At 36.5% G+C, this 12,794-nt stretch overlaps 1 protein-coding gene across 1 annotated transcript in view; it reads right to left on the bottom strand.

The window, feature by feature from the left end:
- adarb2 (adenosine deaminase RNA specific B2 (inactive)) overlaps positions 1-12,794 on the bottom strand; it is a 209,755-nt gene that overhangs the window by 81,509 nt on the left and 115,452 nt on the right. The gene's annotated exons all lie outside the window — the stretch shown is intronic.

The raw sequence follows: 12,794 nt of genomic DNA, 5'->3' as shown, positions 1-12,794 counted from the left end.
TTTAAGAGATCTGGCGAAAAAAACAAACAAAAAAAAACAATGGAACTAGAATTTCTAGTATTCACAGCATACCAGCACACACAAAGCGGAAGCATCATGGGTTCCAGGATCAGGCCGAGTGAGCAGACGGAGTGATATTTAGCACCTGATTAGTGCCAACAGAAGACATAGTGCGCTGGCCATCTGCTTTACATGTGTTACTCTTTTCCATGCCAGGGACAGAGGTTTAGCATACTAGCTGCTGCTAACGCCACTGTCCGTGGGCACGAATCCTAATCGCACGCCCACAACAGCTGTGGGTGCACACAAGCCATCCAACACAAGATTAAATTAACGTTATGAGATCAGCTTTTGTGCTTATTGGCATTATGTGTCACAATGGAAGAGGAGGGAACCGGTGTGGGAGTGAGGCTCAGTGAATGGTCTGGGTGGGCAAAAGGTCCGAGGCTGTGAATGTGGTTATGGGGCAGATTCTGTACACTATACTGCTCAATCCTATCTATCTATCATCTATCTATCTATCCATCCATTTATTTTTAAATTGATCAAATGAAAGTAAATACATTTATAATGCTACAAAATATTTCTATTTCAAATAAATGCTGTTCCTTTAATCTTTGCTGGTCATTTTTTATCTTGCTTGTGATCTTTTTGATCAGGATACTTTGATCCTGAAAATAAAATGAATCACTGTTTCCACAAACAACTCTTTTCTATGAAAGCTTGTGAGATATAAACACAATTGTGAGTTATAAAGTCAGAATGGTGAGATATAAACTCGCAATTTTGAGAAAAAAAGTCAGTCTTTTTCCCCCTCATAACTGGACATTATAACACGCAATTGCGTGTTTATAATTTGCAATTCTGACTTTATAACTTACAATTCTGACTTTATAACTCATAATTCTGACTTAAACTCGCAATTGTGAGTTTATATCTCAATTCTAAGAGAAAAAGTCAGAATAGTGAGATATAACCTTGCAATTGCGAGAAAAAAAAAGTCAGAACTGTGAGATAAAAAGTCGCAATTACCTTTTTATTTTTTATTTCATGGTGGAAACAAGCTTCCATAGTTTTCATCATTGTTAATAATAAGAAATGTTTCTTGAGCAGCAAATCATCATATTAGAATGATTTCTGAAAGATCATGTGACACTGAAGAATGGAGTAATGATGCTGAAAATTCAGCTTTGATCACAGGAATAAATTGCTGGTAACACTTTATTTTAGGGTCTTTTAACTAGTTGCTTATTAGCATGCATATAACTAAAATATTGGCTATTTATTAGTACTTATTAAGCACATATTAATGCCTTATTCGGCATGAGCTTATTCTACATTCATAATCCTACCCAATACCTAAACTTAACAACTACCTTACTAACTATTAATAAACAGTAAATTAGGAGTTTATTGAGGGAAAAGTCATAGTTAATAGTTTATATGTGTTCCCTATACTAAAGTGTTACCAAATTGCTTTTTAAAATATATTCCAATAGAAAATAGTTACTTTAAATTGAAACAATATTTCACAGAATTACTGATTGTTTGCTCAAATAAATGCAGGCTTGACAAGCATAAAAAACATTAAAGGACATTTAAATATGAGTAATTAAAAGTATAGAACCAAAAATTACCCATTTAATTGCAATTGTGGTTGAGTGGAAAACGTTCATTAAATTAAATAATGACTGTTTTGGTGCAAAACACCTTGACAAACATTTTAAGTGGATTTCAGGAAAAAAAATAAAACCACAAAAATCAACAGGGTTAATTTTTTTTTACAAAAATAATTTTTTAGCTGTGATTTTAGTTGTTTTGACATGCAGACAAGACAAAGAAAACACTGTTAAATGTCAAGGTTGCCATCCGCACTAAGATCTACTTCACGATAAGAGATCCCACATGACACATGATGACGTACCTTCCAAAACCCCCTTGTTTTTAAATTCTTCATTCCCTCTACTGTCAGAATGTCACAGTAATCTCACCACAGACACTCATGTCCATGTCAACATCACATGTGCAGTATACTGCTCTACCAAGAAAAAAAACCTTTTGCTAGATTTATTGTAAAAGCTTTTTGGTGTAACAGAAATGCTGCAAAAGACTAATCGGTTGGGTCTGAACAAGTATTAAAGTTTGATTATGCTGTTAAAAACAGCTCAGATGAAGTGCGACTGAGCTATTCTGATGACGCATCTAGATGATGTCATCGGTGAGAAATATAAATCAAACCCTGCTTTTATGATACAGGGCCTGGAGAGCCGACAGAGATCAACTCTCTTTCTCTGTCCATCCCCGGTGGTCGTGACGCCACGGCCAGTCAGGGCAAGATGAGACTGATCGCGGCTCCACGCCGCAGGCAGCTTCATCAGAAGGTGTCTAGGATTCATTCAGGAAGTGCTAGGAAGAATGAAATTGGTATCCTTCTATAGCTTCTATCGCTAGACGTAGACACATTCACACACATGAAATGCCCTCTAGCCAACTCTGACTGAAAATTTCAGCGGAAATCGAAGTTACCCAAGAGCTACAAGTTCCATGAAGCTCAAGGAGGACAAGCAGAAAAGCGTATATTTTTTAAAGTATAAAGCTGACAAAAAAGTAGAAATTTAATCAAATTATTCACATGAAATCAAATTATCCAAATGAAGCCAAAGTTTTGCACGTCAACAGGCACCACAGGCTGAAATACGGTCTGGAACAGAGTTTGTGAGTGGAGCGGAGTGACAGCACCTTCCCCTTCCACCTAGAGCACTATGTAAAGCCTAAAGTATACTAGGCATGCGAACAGTGCGCAAGACATACATTTTGTCATTATTATGCGCATACTCTATTTGCACAGCCAGATTTGTCTAACCGGCCATACTCTGTACACTCAGCTCGCACATGCACCTTGATTTTTTTGCACAAATTAGTTTGTTCACAAGGTGGCATCACTGGCCTGGGCTGTTATTTCACAGTTGATAAAGAAACACAGGAGACGGCAGTTGATGGCGACATTGACGAATGTTTGTGCAACGGGTTTCAGAGATACTTGCATATCTAGTTTAAAGTGTTAGTTCCCCCAAAAATTTAAATTCTGTCATTAATTACTCATCCTCATGACGCTCCAAACCTGTAAGACTTTTGTTCATCTTCAGAACACAAATTAAGATATTGTTGATGAAATCCGTGAGCTATCTGGCCTCCAATAGACTGTAACACAACAACCACTTTCAAGGCCCAGAAAGGTAGTAAAGGCATTGTTAAATAGTCCACGTGACTGCAGTGGTTCAACCTTAATGTTATGAAGCGATGAGAATACTTTTTGTGTGCAAAAACAAAACAAAAATAATGACTTTATTCAACAATATCTTCTCTTCCATGTCAGTCTCCTACGCTGTTGACGTAGTAAACACAGTGCAGCGCTTCCGTGTTTACGTCAGATCGCTGACTCATTATTGGCCAGCTCCTGCATCAGCATCACATACATGCATCAGCGTCAGCCAATACTGAGCCGGTGTTCGGACATAAACACAGAAGCGCTGTGTTCACTACGTCAACTGCGTAGGAGACTGACATGGAAGAGAAGAAATTGTTGAATAAAGTCGTTATTTTTGTTTTGTTTTTGCACACAAAAAGTATTCTCGTCGCTTCATAACATTAAGGTTGAACCACTGCAGTCACGTGGACTATTTAACAATGTCTTTACTACCTTTCTGGCCTTGAAAGTGGTCGTTGTGTTGCAGTCTATCTGAGGCCAGATAGCTCACAGATTTCAATTACATTAATTACATTGTTGTCAGTCAAAACTTCTGGAGAGAAATAGCACAAACATTGGACAAAGATGAAACTGTGTCGAGAGCCTGTGTTTGCGCACACTATCAAATGGTGTATAGTTTGAAAAGCTATTCGTTCAGCTGTATGTATACGTTAAGAGTTCACGTCAAAATTGAAGTACACTTTTGCCAAAATCCAGCTCCACTCCAGGTTTTTAATGTCCCGCTCCTCTCTTGTTGCTGAGAGAAATCCTGCCACATTCAAAATAATCAGCACTCATGGAACATAGTTTGACCAATCAAACTAGAGGACCAGAATTATTGGTAACACTTTATTTTAGGGTTCAATTCTCACTTTTAACTAGTTGCTTATTAGCTTGCAAATTACTAGTGTATTGGTTGCATATTAAGCACATATTAATGCCTTATTCTGCATAACCTTGTTCTACATTCCTTAATCCTATCCAATACCTAAATTTAAACACTACAAAACCTACCTTATTAACTATTAATAAGAAGTAAATTAGGAGTTAACTGAGGCAAAAGTTGTAGTTAATAGTTAATGTGTTCTCTATAATGAAGTATTACCGAATTATTTGTTATATATTGGGAAAATGTAAAACTCTAAACTCAAATTTCATTAAAAGTTAAAATTCACATTTCACCATGTTGTTCCAAACCCATAAGACTTTGGTTAATCTTCGAAACACAAATTAAGATATGTTTAATGAAACCTGAGAGGTTTCTGTCCCTCCAGTGAAAGTCCAGGTAACCAAAACTTTGAAGATCCAAAGAAAATCGTAAAAAATGCATAAAGGCGTCATAAAATGAATCCATGTGAATCCAGCAGTTTAATCCAAGTCTTGTGAAGAGATATGATTGCTTTATATGATGAACAGATTTAATTTAGATTTCTATTTACATCTGGGCCCCCAATATACAGTCCCCCTGTCCCCTCCTTAGCGACGCCCCTGCTTGAATGTGATGCACAAACAAGCTTCTTTTTGCCAAATGTGATGCGCTCTATGTATATCTTTGTATACCTTAATTTGTGTTTTTAAGATTAACCAAAGTCTCATGGGTTTGGAATGACGTGGGTAATAAATATTGACAGATTTTTTATTTTTGTGTGAACTATTCCTTTAAAACCGAAATAAACTACAAAGATTTTGTGTGTTATAAGCAGTTTGGATTGAATTACAGAAATCTGTTGATAAGAAAAGAAGAATAAAAGTAAGTGGACTTCAATACACCTTGCGGGCACAGTAACAACAAAGGTATCATTGGACACAATGTAATAACCACCTCAGCTAACAATAGCCGTGCGTGTGAGTCAGCTGAGGACCCGCAGAGGCGTCAAACAGATGAACAGTTACACCATATGACAATGTTTGCTTTTAATCTGAGTCGAGTTCTCACACTCAATCCCTTCACCTCAGAGACTCGGCTCCATACATCACGCCGAATTATCAGATCTTCGTCTTTTATTCAGTCTGCTCGACACACTTAGCCTCAGATCAACTGCGTCTCTTCCTTGTTTACTATTTCTCTCAGTGTCATTCACAGTCCCCACCCGCCATGCAATACGGCTGCTACATTCTCACTCCCAAACCCTCTTCGCGCCTTTCTTTTTCTGTCTAACACATCTCTCTCTGCAACGGCTTTCTCTCGGCAGCGTCCCCACGTTCTCGCATGTAACACTTCCCAGTTAGGCTTGCCAACCATCCCGTATATTAATCATCTCATATTTAAGGAAACAGATATGCATTACATATTAACTCAATGCGTCACTCAATTTGCACCTTATTGTAAAATTTTACACCCTAACGGCTAAAATTGCTTTAGTATTTATCATGTTTGAGTCAGCTTCGGCTGTTCAATACGCATAAAAACTGAAGTGTACTTTGGTATTAAGGTAGTGTCAGTTTTGCTAGCTAACTTTTATCTATTTGAACTTTTTGTTGTTATTGTTAAAATCAAAAATTTAAAATCAATATTAAAATCATTATTTAATATTAAAATCATTTAACTTTACAATAAGGTCTCATTACTTACTGTTAATTAATGCTTTTAACAATGAACAATACATTTGTTGTAGTATTTATTCATCTCTATTATTGTTAGTTAATAAAATACAACTCTTCAATGGTAGTTCATGTTATAACTAATGTAGTTAACCAATTTTTTAACAAATGTTACCAATTTTTGTTTTAAAAACAGCCAGTCAGTGGCAAATGTGAAAGAAAAATGTCCCTTAATTTCCTAAAAAGCAACTGAGAGTCCTTCATTTCACTATACTGAGGTTGGCAGCACTATTCCCACTGTCTTTGTCAGTCCATGTTTTCATTTATGAGTCCCTCTGTCCTCGTTCTCTTCACATGCATTCTGCTCTTGTTTTCTCTTTATGTTGCAATAACCATCTGCATCTATTTCTGTCTCCGTCTGTACCCATCTCAGAGTTTTTTGACTTACAAATGGCACAGATATCTCATCAACTATGGGCATTTTCATGTCACAGTGGATGATTTTTATTAAAAGATTATACATATCGTCTCTGTCGGGCAGAAACCTGGTGTCTCCATTTTTCGTCTTTTTTTTTTTTTTTTCATAAATCATTACTATTGGTCACCCTTTTCATCTGTCTGTGGGTTTTGCAAATATCTAACCAATGAAAAGTATCAAAAAGAGCTTGTGACTAAACCTCATATCTCCAATGGATCCTGGTCTACTTATTGGATCCTACTCCAATTCATTTTGAAATATGGCCATTTACACAGTTACTGTTTTAAGTTAAACTTTTTTTAATGACAAATTGATTTAAACATATATTAAATAATTAAGACATTACTAACAGGTAAAGTAAATAGGCAATATATAAGCTAATATAGTGCATATATTTAGTAAAATACTCCCCTATAGAGTTCATTTCTCTAGTGAACTAACATGCTGTGGACACTAAACGACTTGCCTGAGGTAAATGTAATGCTACGTGAGATATTATTCTCAAGCTGTTTTATTGATGTCTTTCCGCGATTGAAACGCTGGCTGTGAGTTGATGAAAATGTAATGTAATTCACTTACTGCCTCAGATGTGGCCCTTCTAATGACGGACAAAACACGAAATTCTCCAAAATTCGCTGGTCAAAAACCTTGCAACTCCATTTGAGCTTGATTTCGGTAAAATGTTAATAATATAATGGCACATGCAAGTGTCTGAGCATATTTAAAGCCACAATATAAACTTGGACAGCGCAGTGTTTATTTAAAAAAAAAAATACAGCGTTCCCCCCATTTCCTGAAAAGTAGCATTTTTGGAGATACAAGGTTTCTGCCCAACAGCGATGATAATGGATGGATGGATGGATGGATGGATGGAAATAAATGATGTGTATGTTGACAGTCTTAACACACTTGCAAAGTTTCAGCTTTGTACTAAAAACTATGGATTTAAAAAAAAAAAATGTTTATGTACCGCTTCCAGGTCAAGACAGACCTGAATTCAATAGGAGGGTTAAAAGTATGAAAACTAAATTATTGTTTATTTAATTGTGTGTATTTAGGATACATAAAATGCTGATGAAATCCGCATTAACAAGACAAAGAGTTGGCCATTTTATTCCAAAAATCTTAAATTGTCAGTTCTACCACCACCATTTCCATCACAGAATGCTATTAAACCCAAAATAACACATGAGATGTGGTGGAAATGACATTTGTTGATTCAGAAAGATAGATTCTGCACAAACATGCATAAATCAAAAGATAATTCTGTCATTGTTTTTTATTTATTTATTTTTTTGAAACAATGACAGAATTCTCTTGTGATGTATGCACATGCACCGATGGACATTTTTAATAGATAAATAAACTATCGTGAGTGTGAAAAGTGTGTTATATGAGTTTATTTTCCAAAAGTCCACAGGGACTAAAGTGCCCATAGCTGACGAAACACCATCATACATTCACGTCTGTCATTATCACGTGATCAGCAATCCCGACGTGTCCCGTCTCTTTTGTTCGGGTTGGAATGAGTGGGCCGCTGGGCCCACACTGGTCCAGATGGGGCACAGTTTTTTCTTTTTTTTTTCTGTCGGCTGTTCCGTACCACGGCGCCCACCACATCTGTTATGCAGCGCAAAGCATCTTCTCACTAATTTGTTTGTCAGTACATATTGAAGGCACGATCTGTCATTCTGCCATGCTTTGGTTGCGCCGTGATGTCTGTAGACATGGCTAGTCATAAGTTTCAGACGCCACTCGCCAGGGACCTGCTCAGTGACGGCCCTCTGAGCGGAGAAAATGAAGGGAAAAAAAACCAGAGAAAACAAAAATGAAAAGTACTTCATAAAGAAGCCTCCCGCACGTCATTCCCAGAGTGCAATACCCCAGACACGCTGAGTTTAGCTAGACAACAAGAGTGAAGGCTTCTGCAATATTAGAGACAATTTAAAAATGAGCCGGTTCATGCTCTGATCAGATTAATTTCATAATGGCTACTATTAATATGCTCAGAGAAGTCGCCTGACCTCTTTAAAACCCATTTTCAGCCATTAAAGGACACGGAATGTATAAAGAACGAGGAAAACTGCAGTACTGTTGCGTATCGGATGACAAAACATTGACTGTTAGTGTGTTTGTAAATGTGTGTGTGTGTTTAGGGCACAGATAAAGTCTTTAAACGTTCGCTCGCTCAGCCCTTTACTGCCTCTCTCCAGCCCCGCTCCTGTTTTCCATTGCTTTTCCAAATCCCACAGCAAAATTGCGATAAATGCAAACTGACAGTTCATAATATCCCATTTCCAATCGCATGCAGTGCACTAAGTGCGTTTCTGAGTCAATTAAAAGAAGTGTTTGATGTTGATACATTGAGACTTTCAAATTATGGGGCGGCCCATATATATGCTGGTGGATGTGGCTTCCTGCGCAAGGCACCGATAAAGACCAAAGAGGTGCTGGGAGACTCATGATGTCTTGAATCAAAAGCAAGTTGTTTTAAAACATAACAATTGACTAATTAAACTTATTTTGACTTTTGGTACAACTGGCCACTGTGGTTTCCATAAATTCACTGTAAATAAGAAGTGAAAATACAGTGATAACTCCGATTATGGGATAGCATTTTGGGTGTCTGAATATTTTAAACTTCATAATTGAATATTTCAGTAACTAATATAATCATAAAATACCAACCAGAGGAAACTTAAATAATAGAACACTTTATTTTAAGGTGAAAGAGTTACACGTAACATGTACTTACTACAGTAATAACAGTAAATGATGCATAATTACAAGTAACTAGCCCTAAAGCAAACCATAACTCTAACTGTAACTTTATAAGTACGTTTAGTTAATTAATACAACCCAGAACGTATTTAAGTATGTACAACGTAACTACACCCTAAAATAAAGTATATTAACCAAATAATAAATATAATCAAATGTGATCACTTTTTGGAAAGTCATTTTAGTGATTATCACTGAAAATTATCAGGTGACTCATATTATTTTACAAAAAAAGGTTTTATTATACTGTACTTTATGCAGTTTACTCATTTCTACAGTAATATTACACATTCACCGTATATTGTATATTCACTGTAAATTAAATTAGCCTTGATCTTTTGACATATAAGAGGTTTTTGAATCAATAAAACATGTAAGTTTCGTAACTTAAAGGGGTCACTGGATTTTTTTAAATTATTTTATAATGTTTCCTGATGTGCGCTTATAATGTTAATATGATTTTTACATCAAAAAATGTCATAATTTAGAAATAAATGGCTATTTTCTACCCTGATTTTAGCTTTCTGATTTGAACGCACTGTTTAAAGGAGCGTGTCTGCTGTGAGACTTCAGTGTAAACGCCCACTGATTGTCTGACATCTTTGCAATTGAAATAAGTATTAAATGTGGAATCTTCTCGAATACTTCTACTAAATTTTTACTATTACAGCTATTAAAATTAACAAATCATGAAAAGTGTTCATTAGTGCATTATATTTAGATCTGTTCCTATCACATGGAAGGCTGCAGTGATTAACATTGAGCAGATGACAGTCTGTTGATCGCGTGAATGCAGTGATCTCATTGCAATGCAATTTCACACTCTCACAAAATGCTTTCACCTTAACTAACAATGCAAACATAAGAAATTGATTAGTGTAAGAGCGTCACTATAACGGGAGGTTTTGGTAAGTGTCCAGAAAAACTTGTGCTGTGTGATCGACAGCTTTAGCCATTGTAAAGAGATACTAGATTAGTCATTATGAATTTAAAGGTTAGTTCACACAAAAATGAAAATAATGTCATTTATTACTCACCCTCATGTCGTTCCACACCCGCAAGACCTTCATTCATCTTTGGAACACAAATTAAGATATTTTTGTTGAAATCCGATGGCTCAGTGAGGCCTCCATAGCCAGCAATGACACTTGCTCTCTCAAGATCCATTAATGTACTAAAAACATATTTAAATCAGTTCATGTGAGTACAGAGGTTCAATATTAATATTATAAAGCGACGAGAATATTTTTGGTGCACCAAAAAAACTAAATAATGACTTATATAGTGATGGCCGATTTCAAAACACTGCTTCAGGAAGCTTCGGAGCGTAACGAAGGTCTTACGGGTGTGAAACGGCATGAGGGTGAGTAATAAGTGACATTATTTTCATTTTTGGGTGAACAAACCCTTTAAATGCATTACCGGTTTAAAAATGAAATACGTTACTTACAGATTGTGTGGTCTTTCCTGGTTCCTGAACAGTTGGTACAGCCTGATCTTTGAGCAAAAGTTTTTGGGCAAAGCCAGTATCGTATTGTGACTTGTTCTCAAAACAGTCGCTGGTAAAATACAAACACGCAGTACAAACACACAAGTCAGCACTGACGTGACTAGGACGTTTGTTAAAAATAAACAATCCGTTTTTCTCAGACATCGGGATCAGCTTATGCAAAAATTAAGTTTTTCCACAGCTAGGAACAACACAACATCTGTGTGGCATCGCAATCTTGTTATTATCATCACAATCTTATCGTAAACAACTACTTTAGATCCACTCGCTGCTCATTGACTGAACACCAGTGGGCGGGGACAACGATGTAATGATGTAAAAGTAGGCGTTGTTGTCTTGCTCCAGAGGCAGTCATATGCAAATGATTGTGTCCCTGTGATGTCACATTTTCAAGCTCCAAAAACAGCTCGTTTCGATATTGAGGGATCTGTGACATCACACGGGCAAAAACATTTGCATATAACTGCCTCCAGAGCAAGACATCGACGAACAGTTACACATCATCGCACCACAGGCTCCGCCCACTGGCATTCAGTCACTTAACGGCTGACATTTGCCTACACTGGTTGTGAGCATCACAACAAAAGCAAACTGAAACTATTATAATCACTGACGCTGTCTACACTGAATACACTGAGTATACAGTTGCGAGTTCAGTTTCTGATATACTCCACTTGCGTCTGTCGACACCAGGACAAATTGAAGAGCGAAAGAACGTTCACTTTGACGCATTCAGTTTAAACAGCTCGTTTGCGTCTCTGTACAGACTTCCCAGAATCGGAAACAAATGGATGGTTTATTTCAATGACATCCCAGATTGATATGTTTGTTCGGAGCATTTTGTTTAATAATCGAGGGACAGTGTAATTTAGAGTTCGCAAAGAAACTTTTGTTGAAAGATGAAGCAGCGAACTGTATTGGACCTGACAGCAGCTGCATCACAAACTGTAAGTTAAGGATTTCATAATGCTTTGTCTCTAAATGGCTGTTTTAAATGGATAATGTTTTCAAAACACTTACATGAAATAGCGAGTGGGCGTTCATACTGTTTGCTATGCAATGACATTAGCCAAACTTTATTAACATTATATTTTTCTACAAAACCATTTCAGCTTAAATATAGCCTCTTATGACAAATATGTTGTGCTGCTAAATATATCTCTCTACTTTTCATTACGTACAAAAAAAAAAAAAAAAGGTGACAAATCAAGAGAGGTCTAAAAATGACCTTTTCCAATGCACTTGTACAAATAATTGAAGAAAAACGGAAAGAAAAAGACCAGGTAAATGAGAAGTCATTGCAGATTTGAAATTGCTATGGCATTCACAGAAATAAATCTACTTCCTCTAAAACCCCTAATGCATTCATCAAAGGCCATAATCATTGCTTAGAAGAAACAGGAAACATACACGTTTCCAGTTATTTGACTGGAATACTCCGCTTGAACTCATTTTGGAAAACATGTAAATATGACATGTGTTAGTCTTATTTACATTTCTGCATATTCAAACATGCCATATTGTGAAAACCAGTGTTGTTCAGTGTCACTGATGTCAAACCTGTAAAACATCCCTGACACAAAGCTATCGTCTGACTTCAGAAGACAGGGAATGTAGTGTATGACTCATTTAGACTATGTTAATTAAACTCTTCTGCTGCTTTTAGTCCTTTTTGGGGATTGATAGCTTCTGGTCACTCAAGTTTTATTGAAAAGAACAGCGTGAATATTCTTCTAAACTTATGTGTTCCACGAAGAAAGAATGTCATACAGGTTTGGAACAACTAAATGCTAAATATATTCAATATATTAGCATGCACTTGTTGTAAATGACATCTGTTTATGTAGTAAAGCTGAAAGATGTAATAAAAGTAAATGCTAAAAACACAGTGGCTATGTTCACTAATCACCTGAATGACTCTACAAATGGGGCATCAGTCGTGTGAAATATAGTCTAGGCAGCCTGTGTATCTGTGCAAGGCCTGAAACATCTACACACGTATGTGAACACAAACCGTTTCTAGCTTTGTAATCTAAATGGTTTGCATCCTTGAACGAATCAGAATGCAAGTCATAATACAGTGCAAGTACACCTCAGTTTATGCTCAGTTTTCTCTTTCAGAACTATTTTCATGGTGGTGCAACAGTTTGAGGAGAAACTTGCAGCCTTGCAGAGTTAGTTATTTGACATGTTTCTAGTTAACTAATTCATCCCAGTGACTCTTTTGAATCTGTTCA

Source organism: Ctenopharyngodon idella, chromosome 23, assembly GCF_019924925.1.
Source record: "Ctenopharyngodon idella isolate HZGC_01 chromosome 23, HZGC01, whole genome shotgun sequence".
Lineage (NCBI taxonomy): Eukaryota > Metazoa > Chordata > Actinopteri > Cypriniformes > Xenocyprididae > Ctenopharyngodon > Ctenopharyngodon idella.
Note: the sequence above shows the minus strand (reverse complement) of the source record. Positions and strands in the feature narration are given on the sequence as shown.